Source organism: Lytechinus pictus, chromosome 3 (genome assembly GCF_037042905.1).
Source record: "Lytechinus pictus isolate F3 Inbred chromosome 3, Lp3.0, whole genome shotgun sequence".
NCBI lineage: Eukaryota > Metazoa > Echinodermata > Echinoidea > Temnopleuroida > Toxopneustidae > Lytechinus > Lytechinus pictus.
This window is the reverse complement of record NC_087247.1, coordinates 54,919,516-54,931,675: the sequence shown is the minus strand read 5'-3', so window position 1 is coordinate 54,931,675 and position 12,160 is coordinate 54,919,516.

The window sequence follows — 12,160 nt, the reverse complement described above, 5'->3', positions numbered from 1 at the left end:
ATGTGATTTGGTAAATATAATGATTATCATTAAAGCTATAAAAATGAAAATGAAATATCAAAATAGCAAATCAATACTAGTAACTGCATGATGTAATTCGCTACCTCATAATTCCCTACTGACCAAGAATTGCATTTTTTTTAAGTGAAACTGAAAGAAATGCCACAATTTTCTTAATACATACTTCTGACTTTGATTAAATTTGTAACTGCTTATCCTTTTTTTTTTCAAGTCAACCTGTTGTTAGTATGGACTCTTGCACTTTGCCTTAAAAAAAGAGAGAGAAAATCAAACAGAGAGAGGGATGATAATGAATCTCTAGGAAAACCAATCATGATATAGAATAGGCTTGATAAAGAGTCAGAGACAGCATAGGGAATAAAAGTACGTCAGGGGGGAAAACAAGTTACAATGCAAAATGAGTAAGAAATAGAAGGTTCATATGGCTTGCTGGCTGGCTGGATGAGTCATTGGCCCTATAGCTCAAAATACCAGCACGGACTACATGCTCCTCCCACCTGAATGACTATTACTCATTGCTTTTAGTTCTCGGCTACAGTCCCACATGGCTTGAATCTAATGTATTCAAAGACATCATGTCAACAAGTACTGAAAAGGATACCTAAATGTACACGTACAAGGTCATACATGTACAAGCATGCAAGGTTTATAATATAAAATAATAAAACATGCAATGCAATATAATTTAGTACCAGAGGCAGAGTGGTGTTGTTTATACTCACTAATTTACAGTAAGCTTATATCTCTTTAAAAAAAAAGAACTACATAAAAAATATCCCTCTAAAATAAGGTACGGGCACAAATGGGTGACAAGAATCTTGTTGATCAATAAAAAGTGCCAGATCACACAAAAAATATATACTAGTATTCACTCTGAAATTGTAGTCTTGATTCTACATGTATAATTAATTCTCAATTCTGCACCATGAAATTGTAAGACCCAGCAAATAATTTGCTGTTATAATATTTTTATTGATACTGTTTTTGCTGGTTGCTAAAGTTAACCAAGTTAATATGCTGAAATATGCTGTTTATCTATTGATTGACCAATTGATCGAAGGATTTTATTAAATATATTACCCAACCTCAATGACGCAACAATTAAATGTCTGGTTTCAATCAATGAAACATTAAAAAACAATTGCATACATTCATACATAATTTAATAGAGTTGAATATTATAATATTTAAAAGTGAATATTATATTGAGATTGGTATTGTTTGTTAGAATTGAAGATTTTCTGCTTGCAAACTACTTTACTTGTTCCATGCTTTGTTATCTTATTCTATAAAGCTACAATCCCACTGTAATTTAACAAACTGTGTTGACATTTTCATGAATATAAAAGACAGAAAAAACATTGACCAAAATTCAACACATAAGCCTACACAAGAACCAATACAGCTCATCATTCAGCACACTGAATGTACAATGTTTTATCTTTAATTTGTACTCAAATTTAAAACATTTTTCACTATAGAAAAGGTATGCAACTGTTGTCAATAAATGATATCAATTTATTAATGATATATTGGCACCAATTTAATAATGTGATGATGAATTAGTTTGTGCATTCCGCCACAATAGTGCAGTTGAAGCGAGGAAACTATAAAATCTAGGTTCTTAATTTACATGTATGTCAATATGACATGAAAATGTAAGTTTATGTACAAAGAGGTTTAAACCAAAAAATATTGCTATTTACAGCTATGGACAAAGAAATATATGATTAAGTATACTGCTTAGAAAAAATATCAGGAGGGTTTTTGAACTAAAATAACCCTGAATAGCCTGAAATATTATCTTTCAGAACTTCTAAAGCCTCCTTACAGTCACAAAGCCATAATACAACCTTTCACGATCTCTGAAGGGTGAAAATCAAGCAACTGTACATTGAACTATATTGAGAATCTTGACTGGAAAAGAAATTAAATAATCTGTTTGTTTTCCCCCAGCACTTGATAACCCAAGGTTATCATTTCACATTCACTTTTTTATTCTACTTGATGAAAGAAATACCCATTTCCTCATTTGTGATGGTTGCCATGGCAATGCAACATCTCAATACCTCTGACGTATACTGGCAAAGTGGCAATAGACCAATAGACTTGCATTATGAAATCCTAAGGCCACCACACAACCATTCATCTTTCTTTTATTAGAAAATATTATAAGATATTGAAGAAGAAAAGGAGTTTTAATGGTTGAAAATATTTCCTCATCAGATCTACTTTTCATCATGAGAAGAGAGAAGAAAATATGAAATTTACAGATCTACATAAATAATAATAATGAAAATAATAATAACAATAATAATTCATATTTTATTCTTCGAGATAGAAATCAAAATAAAATTTATTTTTGCTCAATTGATCGTGGGCCGGGCAGCCATTGAGCAGCTAGACTGACGTTGCTATATCCCTGAAATCATTGAACACCAAACAGGGTAGCAACAACTATCTTTTTTACTGTCTTTTAGTCTGACACAGGCAGGCCCTGTCTTACAAAGAGGATATTGATCTGATCAACCACAACTATGGAAAGCAATATCAAAATCTAAAATGTATGTTTGTTCAAATTATTTTCTACTGAAAATGTCTTTTCTTGAAAATTCAGTGTAATGATAATCACACTGAATTTTCAAGAAAATACATTGTTTACAAAGGACATTGTGCAAATTTCCTGTAGAAAAAAATCATGATATACATGTACATGTAGATGGACTTCTATACATATTTGAGGTACATCGGATCAACAGTAACCCTTTGTAATATAGGGCCCAGACCTTCCAGTTGTGAGGCAAATTCTATATCAACAATTGAGCCAACACAACAGTGACGTAAGTGGCAGATTAATGATATTCATATTATGATAATTTCTTGGAATTCAGCTTATGGGGGGGGGGAGGGAATAGAGCAATGAATTCAAGAAAATAAAACAAAATTACTATACCACTACTATGTTAATAATGTGTAATAGTTGCTCAGTTTTTTAGCTATTTTTTTTTTCATTTCACAATATCTTACCTACATTACCAGTTTAGAGACCTATGATCAATTTACCTTTTAAAATTTTTTCCTACTTATTATCCCTTGCGACTAGTTTGTTATAGCTTTACCAAGTATTTCAAAATGGATAATGGAATAATACATTTATTAATATTGAGAATGGGGTGCATGTGTCCCATTTCTGCTAAGTGATATGCAAGCGAGACAAAAATGTAACTCATGTAAATCTCACTGTTACCCAGACACCTTTCTGATTATGCAAAGAAGAGTATTATCTTCTAGTAGTATGATCAACAGAACTATCATAGTACAAACAAAACTATTAATACTTTGATAAGATTAATACCGAATGTCTATTTTTAAGAAGACATAAATTTTTTTTTTAATGTGCACTTACAATATACAATAATTCAAAATAAGTTCAAATTCTGGTATAGCAGTGCGCGACACTGGCGCCGGCCGAGACTAGTAAAAATTGCTGTCGGGCCAGTAACTTTCCAGATATAGCCAGATTTACTGATCCGACATGACCAGTAAAAAATATATCAAACTGAAACAAATGATATTTTCTCCTCTTTTGTAAAATAAAAAATGACTCTAGCATCTTAAAAAATAGCTCTCAAAATTGAGAAATGGCTCCCATGAATTATGTTGTGTGTGTGGGTATGTGTACTGTTTGGTTGTATGTTGTTGTTTTTTTTTGGGGGGGTCAATAAAAGCAATAAAAGACAGCAAAATAAACTCAGGTCTTTTTCCATGTTTTTCTCTATTTTTGGAGACCAGTAAATTTTAGGTTCGGACTAGTAAAATATGGAAAAACTGGTCCGACATGAACAGGTTGGACCGGTAGAAAAAAAGTGTTAGCGTGTAACCCTGGTTATAGAAATCTAATTTTGATAGGAAATGGTTGGAAACAATCCTAAAGTGTTAAATCACACGCCAGAATGGTATTTTGAAGAACAAAATTAAATTAAAATAATTCAGGCTTGCTTGAAATTATATTCATTTCATTTAAAATCAACGGCTTTTCCTGGTTCAGCTAACACAGGTAAACAATGTGTCGGACTACACTGTAAACACTAACAGACTTGTATGCATTTTTCAGAATTTTTATTTATTTTTCCCATTACTTGTAGGTATACATTTTCCTGAAATATTGTTTGGCAGATATAAAAAAATCCTTTATTTTTCATTTTTAATTCTGTGTAATTTTTGTTCAATTCTGTGAATATTTCCTTTGTTTGTTGTAACCAGTACCAGAGTTTATCTTTAAATTTTATCATTGAAAAACACTTGCAGTAACATATAAGAATAGTGTCAGAATTATTACCAGTATTACTTGTTATATTTATTCAAATTCAACACAAGTTGCAAAACATAGTTTAACATTATTTGTTTTAAACAACTAGAGGTATTAAAGTCACCATTCAAATTCAGTATTCCTGCTGCTGCACAGCCACTGCAAATTGGTATAGTATACAAAAAAATCAACATGCTCAAATTCCTCAACCAGAAATTGGAAACAAAGACCTAATTGTGTGTGTACATATAGTTGTTTGATTGCAACTAAGAAAATAAAAAACAAATCCAAAATATCCAGTACTGTTTATAGGTAGAAAATCAAGCTGCATTTTGGAGATGTGTTTGATGTCAACTCTTTCTGCAACAGACAAGTATTTAGAATCCAGTTTGCGTGAATTGAATGTTGCCAAGCCAAGAAATCCTTTCTATAAAACATTTTACGTCATCGATCTAACTGGCTTATTATTGGTCATAAAAAAATCATACTTGTACTTGGTCTTGAAAAGGCAATATAAATTATACTTTTTTTATATACCTTTTTCCCCTCTTATTTTTTTAGAATAACTCCAAAGTTCATTTTACTCTCTATTCTGGAAAAGGAAATGGAATACCAATTCTCAAAGAAAAATGTTACATAATGTATTAACTTGCAAGAGTTCCATATACCCCCCCCCCCCCTCACTAAAATTGAAGAAAAAAAATCATTAATATGCCTTTAATAGTAAGAACTATTACAGTGTAGAGCTTAGAAAAGGAAATGGCTTAAATTTATAAGCAATCAAACTATGAAGGAGGATGTACTTTTCTCAATAGTCAAATGATTTCTTATAATAAATCATAACCTCAGAATTTCTCCTTACCAGGCCCAGGTGCAATTAACTCGGGCAAAATGCCCGATTTGTTTTTAATTTTCAACGGTCATCCATGCACGTGGAGACAGAGTTCATTCTTTCATTAAAAAGAATCATTTGCTTTTATTTTTGCCGTATGTGAAAATACTTTGCCGTATGTTTCCAAAACTTACTCTCGAACTTTTTCCAGACATATCTATACCCCGCATTGAATATTCATGAAATTCGCTGTGCATATTCATGAGATATGTACAGATTTGCGTGCCAAGTTTTTGCTGTGCTGAAGACTTATTTTTTGAGAAATCATTGTATGAAAATGGTGCTCTGACACAAAATAACAAGGAGTTATGATACCAGCAAACTCAATTCCTGCTCACAGCACAAGGCGGGCCCTATAACACATGACGTTAGAATTGATTGTATCGCTAATCATACACAATAAACGGTGCAATTAGCTATGGGACTCAGCCCTGCAATCAATCACTAGCCTTTCTGTTAAAGTACGTCCGGGGCCAAGTGTTTACATGCATTCGAACCGTACTTACAGAGCTGAATGAAAGTACAAGGTAAGCATAGAAATGTCCCTTTTTCTCTTTATCATCGGTATTTTACTTAACTGACATACGATTACCGTGATCAGTGATGAAATGAAGCTTACAAAAAGCTACATTTCACTGGTCAACTTGCTAATACCTACGCTGCAAAACCAAATTCTCGTCAAATTGTCTGATGTGAATAGGGATTTTGCACGTTATGGCATTGACTGCTTCACCGTCCAACAAACAAAAAAGTGAGTATACGGGACTAAAGTTGGGTGATGACGTCATCGTTTTCAGTTGGCTGACTCTGCATGAAAACAAATTCATCAGGTCGGAAATCACAAGGAGTTGGGTTATTTCCAGACACCAAGGCTCGACATTAGCGGTGGCCCGGTGGCCCGGGGCCACCAGAAATTCACCTTGGGCAACCATTATTGAAAAAATATTAAGTTTCGGTGGCCCGAATCGGGAAGCCAATAATTTTCAGAATAGCGCAATTTTTCTCCCCATTTGGCACGCATTTATCAACTTTCTACAGTTCAAATTGCAAGCCAGTTCGTCATGCGCCCTTTTTGTCGATCTACACACAAAGTTGGCCTACCGCTATAGCATTAAGTAGCTTTTATCCAGCCGGCCGCGCCGGCCGGCTGGCGTGAGCTTTGCATGCTTGAAGCAGCTGTGCGTTAGCAGCCTATTCAGACTCACGGAGCTGCAATATGAAATGTTGCTGCTAAGAAATCTTCCACAGAACTGTGAAAATCCAGGTCAAAGTCACATTTTACACCAATGAAATGCACTTCTACAGACCTTTTTGCTAAAATCTGGTGTATCCTGATTATTTGCAAGCATTAAAAAGAGGAATCATGACCTCTCTTTTGACTCGAAAAGACCGATTTCCAAATGAAAATAATACACATAAAAACACATAGGCGAGTACATCACAGTCCCACGTGTGCATTTGTATGTATGTTGTTACTTGGTTTCTTTCGAAGCTGTGTCTTTTCCGGTCTTTTCTAGCCAAAAATAAACAGACAGTTACTTTCTTTCTTGTTTATAAATGACTTCTTAAACAACTCTTGAGAAAGTAAATACTTTGGGAAGGCATTTCATTAATATGAAATGTGAATTTTTCCAACATTTTGGCAAATATAGGGAAGGAATTTTCTCACACTTTTTTTTTGCAGTTTATTATTTTCCTTCATTTTTTTGACAGTGGTTAAAACATTATACCCATTTATTCATTTTTAATGTTTTTCTTTATATTTTTCGGGACACCAAACTTTAATATCGGGCCACCAAAAAAAATTATTTGAAGGTTTTGGTGGCCCGAACGGGCCACCACCAAAAAAAGTTAATGTGGAGCCTTGCAGACACGTTCCGTATCCTGTGTTTACAAGAACTGATTTTTCACAAAAAGTTACCTTAATAGTTACTTCCTGAAATATCTTAGTTTCGTTCATGCCGAAGACAGAAAAATGTTAAATTTTTTCATGGAGAGTTTTTGACATATTTTTTGTATTTTTACTTCACAAAGGACAAAAACTAGCTGAATAAACAGTCAAAGTAATCATTCTTCTTTCAAAAAATATAATCGTCAATCAGATTCATGGTTATTTACAAAAGTTATGGCAGTTTTGCTGCGACACTTTCTCAGCGACTTCAGGAAACCCTCTCGTTAACTTCGAGCGTTTTCGAGGTCAACTCAAAACAAAATCAGCCAATAATTGCATCTCTCCACTTCGCCCGTTACTTAGCAATTTTCATCTTTTAAAACTTTTTTGTACATGTTTGTATAATACACTTGCAGCCATTGAGAAGCATACAATTTTTGCATAGGACAACAATGTCTGTCTGTAAATGAGAGTCTCGATACTACAGACAGAAAGTTTCGGTCCAGACGATTAGACCAAAATGTTGTTACACTATGTATGTTAATGTTAGTACGAAAAGTGACTCTCCTTTAATAAAAAAGTCTTTTTCTGGTAGAGGTCTAATTCTGTTCCTTTCAAACTTGAACTAAAATGGAAATTTTTAAAAATAGAAAATGTCTGTTTTGTCATAGAAAATGTACACACAAAAAAACATAAATTTTAAATTTAGAAAAAAAAACTACCATTCACCATTTTACAAAACCAAAGCTAAATTCAATGAATTTTGCATTGCACATGAAAAGTAAAGAACCATAACAGATTTTCTATTATGATATACCAATAATTGGAAAATCTCTTTTCCTATGTTAGTCTTAAAAAAAACAACTCTCTCTGTCTCCTTCTCAGCCAAAAGTACCGGTATTTGTATGCAACAACCAGATGCTTCTTCATGGAATAGTACCCTTGACAAAAGTCTGGGAAAGTGCAACCAAATTATCTTTAAAACTTACAAAACATACAATGAGATATGAGCCAATATGATGCTATATAGGGTCTAGATCTAGATTTGAAAAAAAAAGCAAAGTAAAATAATGCATATGTTTCTCATCCAGGCTTAAAAAAATTTAGCCATGTAGCCAGGAAGTTAGAACTACTGACTGTAGTGTAGACTTGATCCGTTATATTGCAATTTGCATGACAAGCCGAAACATCACCATTTATTACAAATCATAATGATCAGGGACCACCAACATGCACCTGAAATTATTGAGTTTACTTCCCATCACACTTCCGCCTTCATAACCGTTCAACTTCAGCAAACATCAAGACTTCACTCGCAAATTCATTCCGGTAACTGCACTGTGAAGAGCGGAGCACACCGACACATCACCGCCTACCCGCCCCTATTCATATCACCACGGACGCGATAAAACACAGCGGCGAAACTTCGCAAAGTTTTGCTACGTGTATTGGATAATGTGAACACAAGATAACTTTCTAAGGACAAACATTACCGGAGAAAAATTCAACTGATAATAAATGGTGGAAAATTACTTACACTTCAGTCACCTTAGCAATATTTTGTTTGGCTTAATTTCGTCAGTTTTCCTGCTCTTTATGGACTACCAATCGTAATATTTGTCCTACAACTTCGCTTCGCTTCCGCGTACACTAGCGCTAGCGTATAGCTAGTTCAGCTTAGTCGATCTCTAACAACGTTCCACTGCTTTATATTTACGTTGATGGCAGCATAGCAGAATAACTTTTTAGATCAGTAGTGGCATATGCTCGCTTTCCCCCGTCTCTTATAAAAATAAAACCATCAATTTAACTTTGCTACCATCATCATCATCATCATCATCGTCATCGTCATCATCATCATCTTCATCATCATCATCATCACCACCAACACAGCCACCATCATCATCATCATCTTCATCATTATCACTATCATCATCATCATCATCTTCGTCGTCGTCGTTGTCATCGTCATCATCATCATCATCAGCATCATCACCACCAACACAGCCACCATCATCATCAACATCAACATCATCTTCATCATCATCACCATCATCATCATCATCACCACTACCACCACCTTCTTCTTCTTCTTGCTTTGAAATCAATAGACATATCGTTAATTTTGTCTTCATGATAGCATCATAGCAGGGGCAGATCCAGTATTGTCACAGGGCGGCCTAGGAAAAGAAACATTAATGTTTCCCCCGACATGCAGGCAGCTCGTTGTTTATATGTAAGGGGGTATCCTACAGACCAAGTATCGATCGGTTCATGTGAGATTTGTTTTTCACTACAAAATCAAAAGAAGACTAAATAATTGACACGAAGCGTGAGTTGATTTTTTTACAGTTCATGCACGTATATAGTCATGGGCGGAAATCCCAGGGGGACGTGCCCCCCTACCAAAAATAGTAGGGGGGACCATAGGCGGCGGAAGCGGGGGGGGGGACCTGTCCCCCCTAAATTTGAGTTGGGGGACGACTCCCCCCCCTAAATTTTTGTTTATAACCTTTTTTTTTTTTTTTTGCTTGTCAATTTTTTTTCCCGCGTCCCCCCCCTAAAATTTTGGTTGATAACCTTTTTTTTTTTTTTTTGCTTGTCAAAAAATGTTGGTGGTCCCTCCCCCCTAAATTTTTGGGCTTCCGCCGCCAATGGGGGGAGGGGGACACAATATCAAATGTCCCCCCTACTATTTTTGGTCTTTTTGGTCTTTTATGATGGAGAAAAATACATCACTTCACAATCGAAATACTATGTATTTTGGACCAAATGACCTTACATTTTGGGTGAAAAACTTTGTTTGTTTTTTTGCTTGTCAAATTTTCCAGGTCCTGGTCCCCCCTACCTTTGGGGACAGATTTCCACCCATGTATATAGTCCTTAAAACGGAACAACAATTTTTTCATTTATTTCGATTGTAAACAGAATGTGCGCATCTCACTAAAACAAAATATCAATATACTGACCTGAACAGGGGACTTTTAAGACCGAAGTTCGTGTATATATATTTTTCTTCCTTTGAAAAGTTATTATAAAAACGGATTTCTTGGTATATACTGTAAAATTGCCGTTTTAAATTTCAAGCACGCTGTTTAAGCCTGTCACTCTAACAACTACTATCAAAACTTTAAAACAAAACTGTTCAATGTTTCAAACAACTTGATTAAGACTTTGAACTATAGTTGTTTTAAATCTAAGCAACAGTTTATAGAGTGACGGGCTAAACAGCGTTGGGTCTAGCATTGTTATTGTCTAATTGTGGGCAGGGCAAGGGGGGGCAGGGAAACAAATCATCAACATTTTCTCTTGAAGAGATGAAAACTGTTTTATTTTGTGGGGGGTGTAATAAAGACTTAAGTTTAAATACAATTATTTTAGCTTAATCATTTCCAAGATAGGTATTTCACTGGTCAAATAAATCGAGCGCGAATCGTGAACTAAAATTGTGTTATATTCAGACCTGAATGGGCGCATTTTAAGCATTCTTGCAATCATAAACAAAATCTTTTATCTTATCAATTTTTGTGAATAATACGGGCGCAAGCCGCATGCTGGTTTTTATCATAATTCTGAGCTGTAAAGGAACATTTTTAGGGCTTTTTTTGAAGTCGAAAAAAATCACGAAGAGGATACATGTGTCAGAAAATAAATAATTCAAGCGTGGAGCGCGTGCTTCTTTTATAAGATTAAGACTATAAAAAATGTGATTTTCAAAACTTTTTGTCATCTTGAAGAGGAAGGGGCGTATAAAGTTTATTGTGAGGGCAAAGCGAGAGTTGAAATAAAATATATTTTAAAGCCTGTTTGTCGGAATTTATGATGATACGTATTTCCTGTAATAGAATAATGCGATGATCGTGACGCGTGAGTTGAAATTGTTGGGAGAAAAAGACCTGAAAACGGAAAATTTAAATCACTTTTCGTGATCAAGAACATGTTTATCTCACAAAATAATGAAAGTTCGAGGCTCCATCATAAATATTTTTGGAATATTGACTTTGAAAACATTGCATTTGTCAAAAGCACCATTTAATTCTCTTCGACAGGATATGAATGTCAGTTCAAGCAAAGCGAGTGGAATTTTTATTTTTACTATATGTGACCTGAACCTGGCATTCATCTCCCTTTGTTTTATTCACATTTCTCTTTCCATTTGTTTCATATTCTCACCTTTCCCCCGTTTTTCCCCATTTTTTTCCCTTACATTCCCCACTTTTTCCTAGATCTGCCTGTGAAATAATAATCATACTTGCTTCATATTGGCAGACTAGGGGAGCAAAAGCAATAAAAAAAAGAAGTGGGGAATAATAAAGATGAAGAAGAAAAGGAAAGGGGGAATATAACAGTGATGAAAATGAGTGGAGGGAGAGAATTGACAAATGGAAACACATTCATGAGGATTACATGGCACTTAATATTATGTCAATATACAAGAAATATTTCAGTTCGCGCTTCGCACTTTCATTAGTTGTTTTGTAAGATAGCATTTTGTTCATAAATGTTTAAAACTTACCAAAATCAATGTTTTCATGCAATATTATAGCGCTTTTCTCTCACATAAGTTAGCCATTAACTTACTCTAATGAGTTCAGATGTTGTTTAAAATGTCCTTTTCAGGTTAGTAAATTCAACTGGTGCTTCACGCTCACATTGTTTACAGAGTTCTGACGAATTACGTCATCTAAAAATGAAGATCCCCATTGGACAATGTTAAATCTGTCACTGCAGCAATGAAGCGCTTACATTCTCACAAGTCTACTAGTAAGTTGTACAAGACGTTCATTAGTTTCAAAAATGTTATTTTGTTCTCTTTCACTTTATATAGATTTGTCATCTCTTCTCTCCTTTTCCCCTTCTCCCCCTCACTTATATTATTTTTCTCTCCTTTATTTCAAGAGCATTCGTACTATATCTCTCTATTTCATGTAATTAGGATCTTTCCATCAGAATTAGGATGTTTTTAATATATTCTAGATTTTTTTCCATCTTAAGCAGCACTTTTGCAACACATTTGTTACTCGGAAAATTATTATCTGAGGTAAAG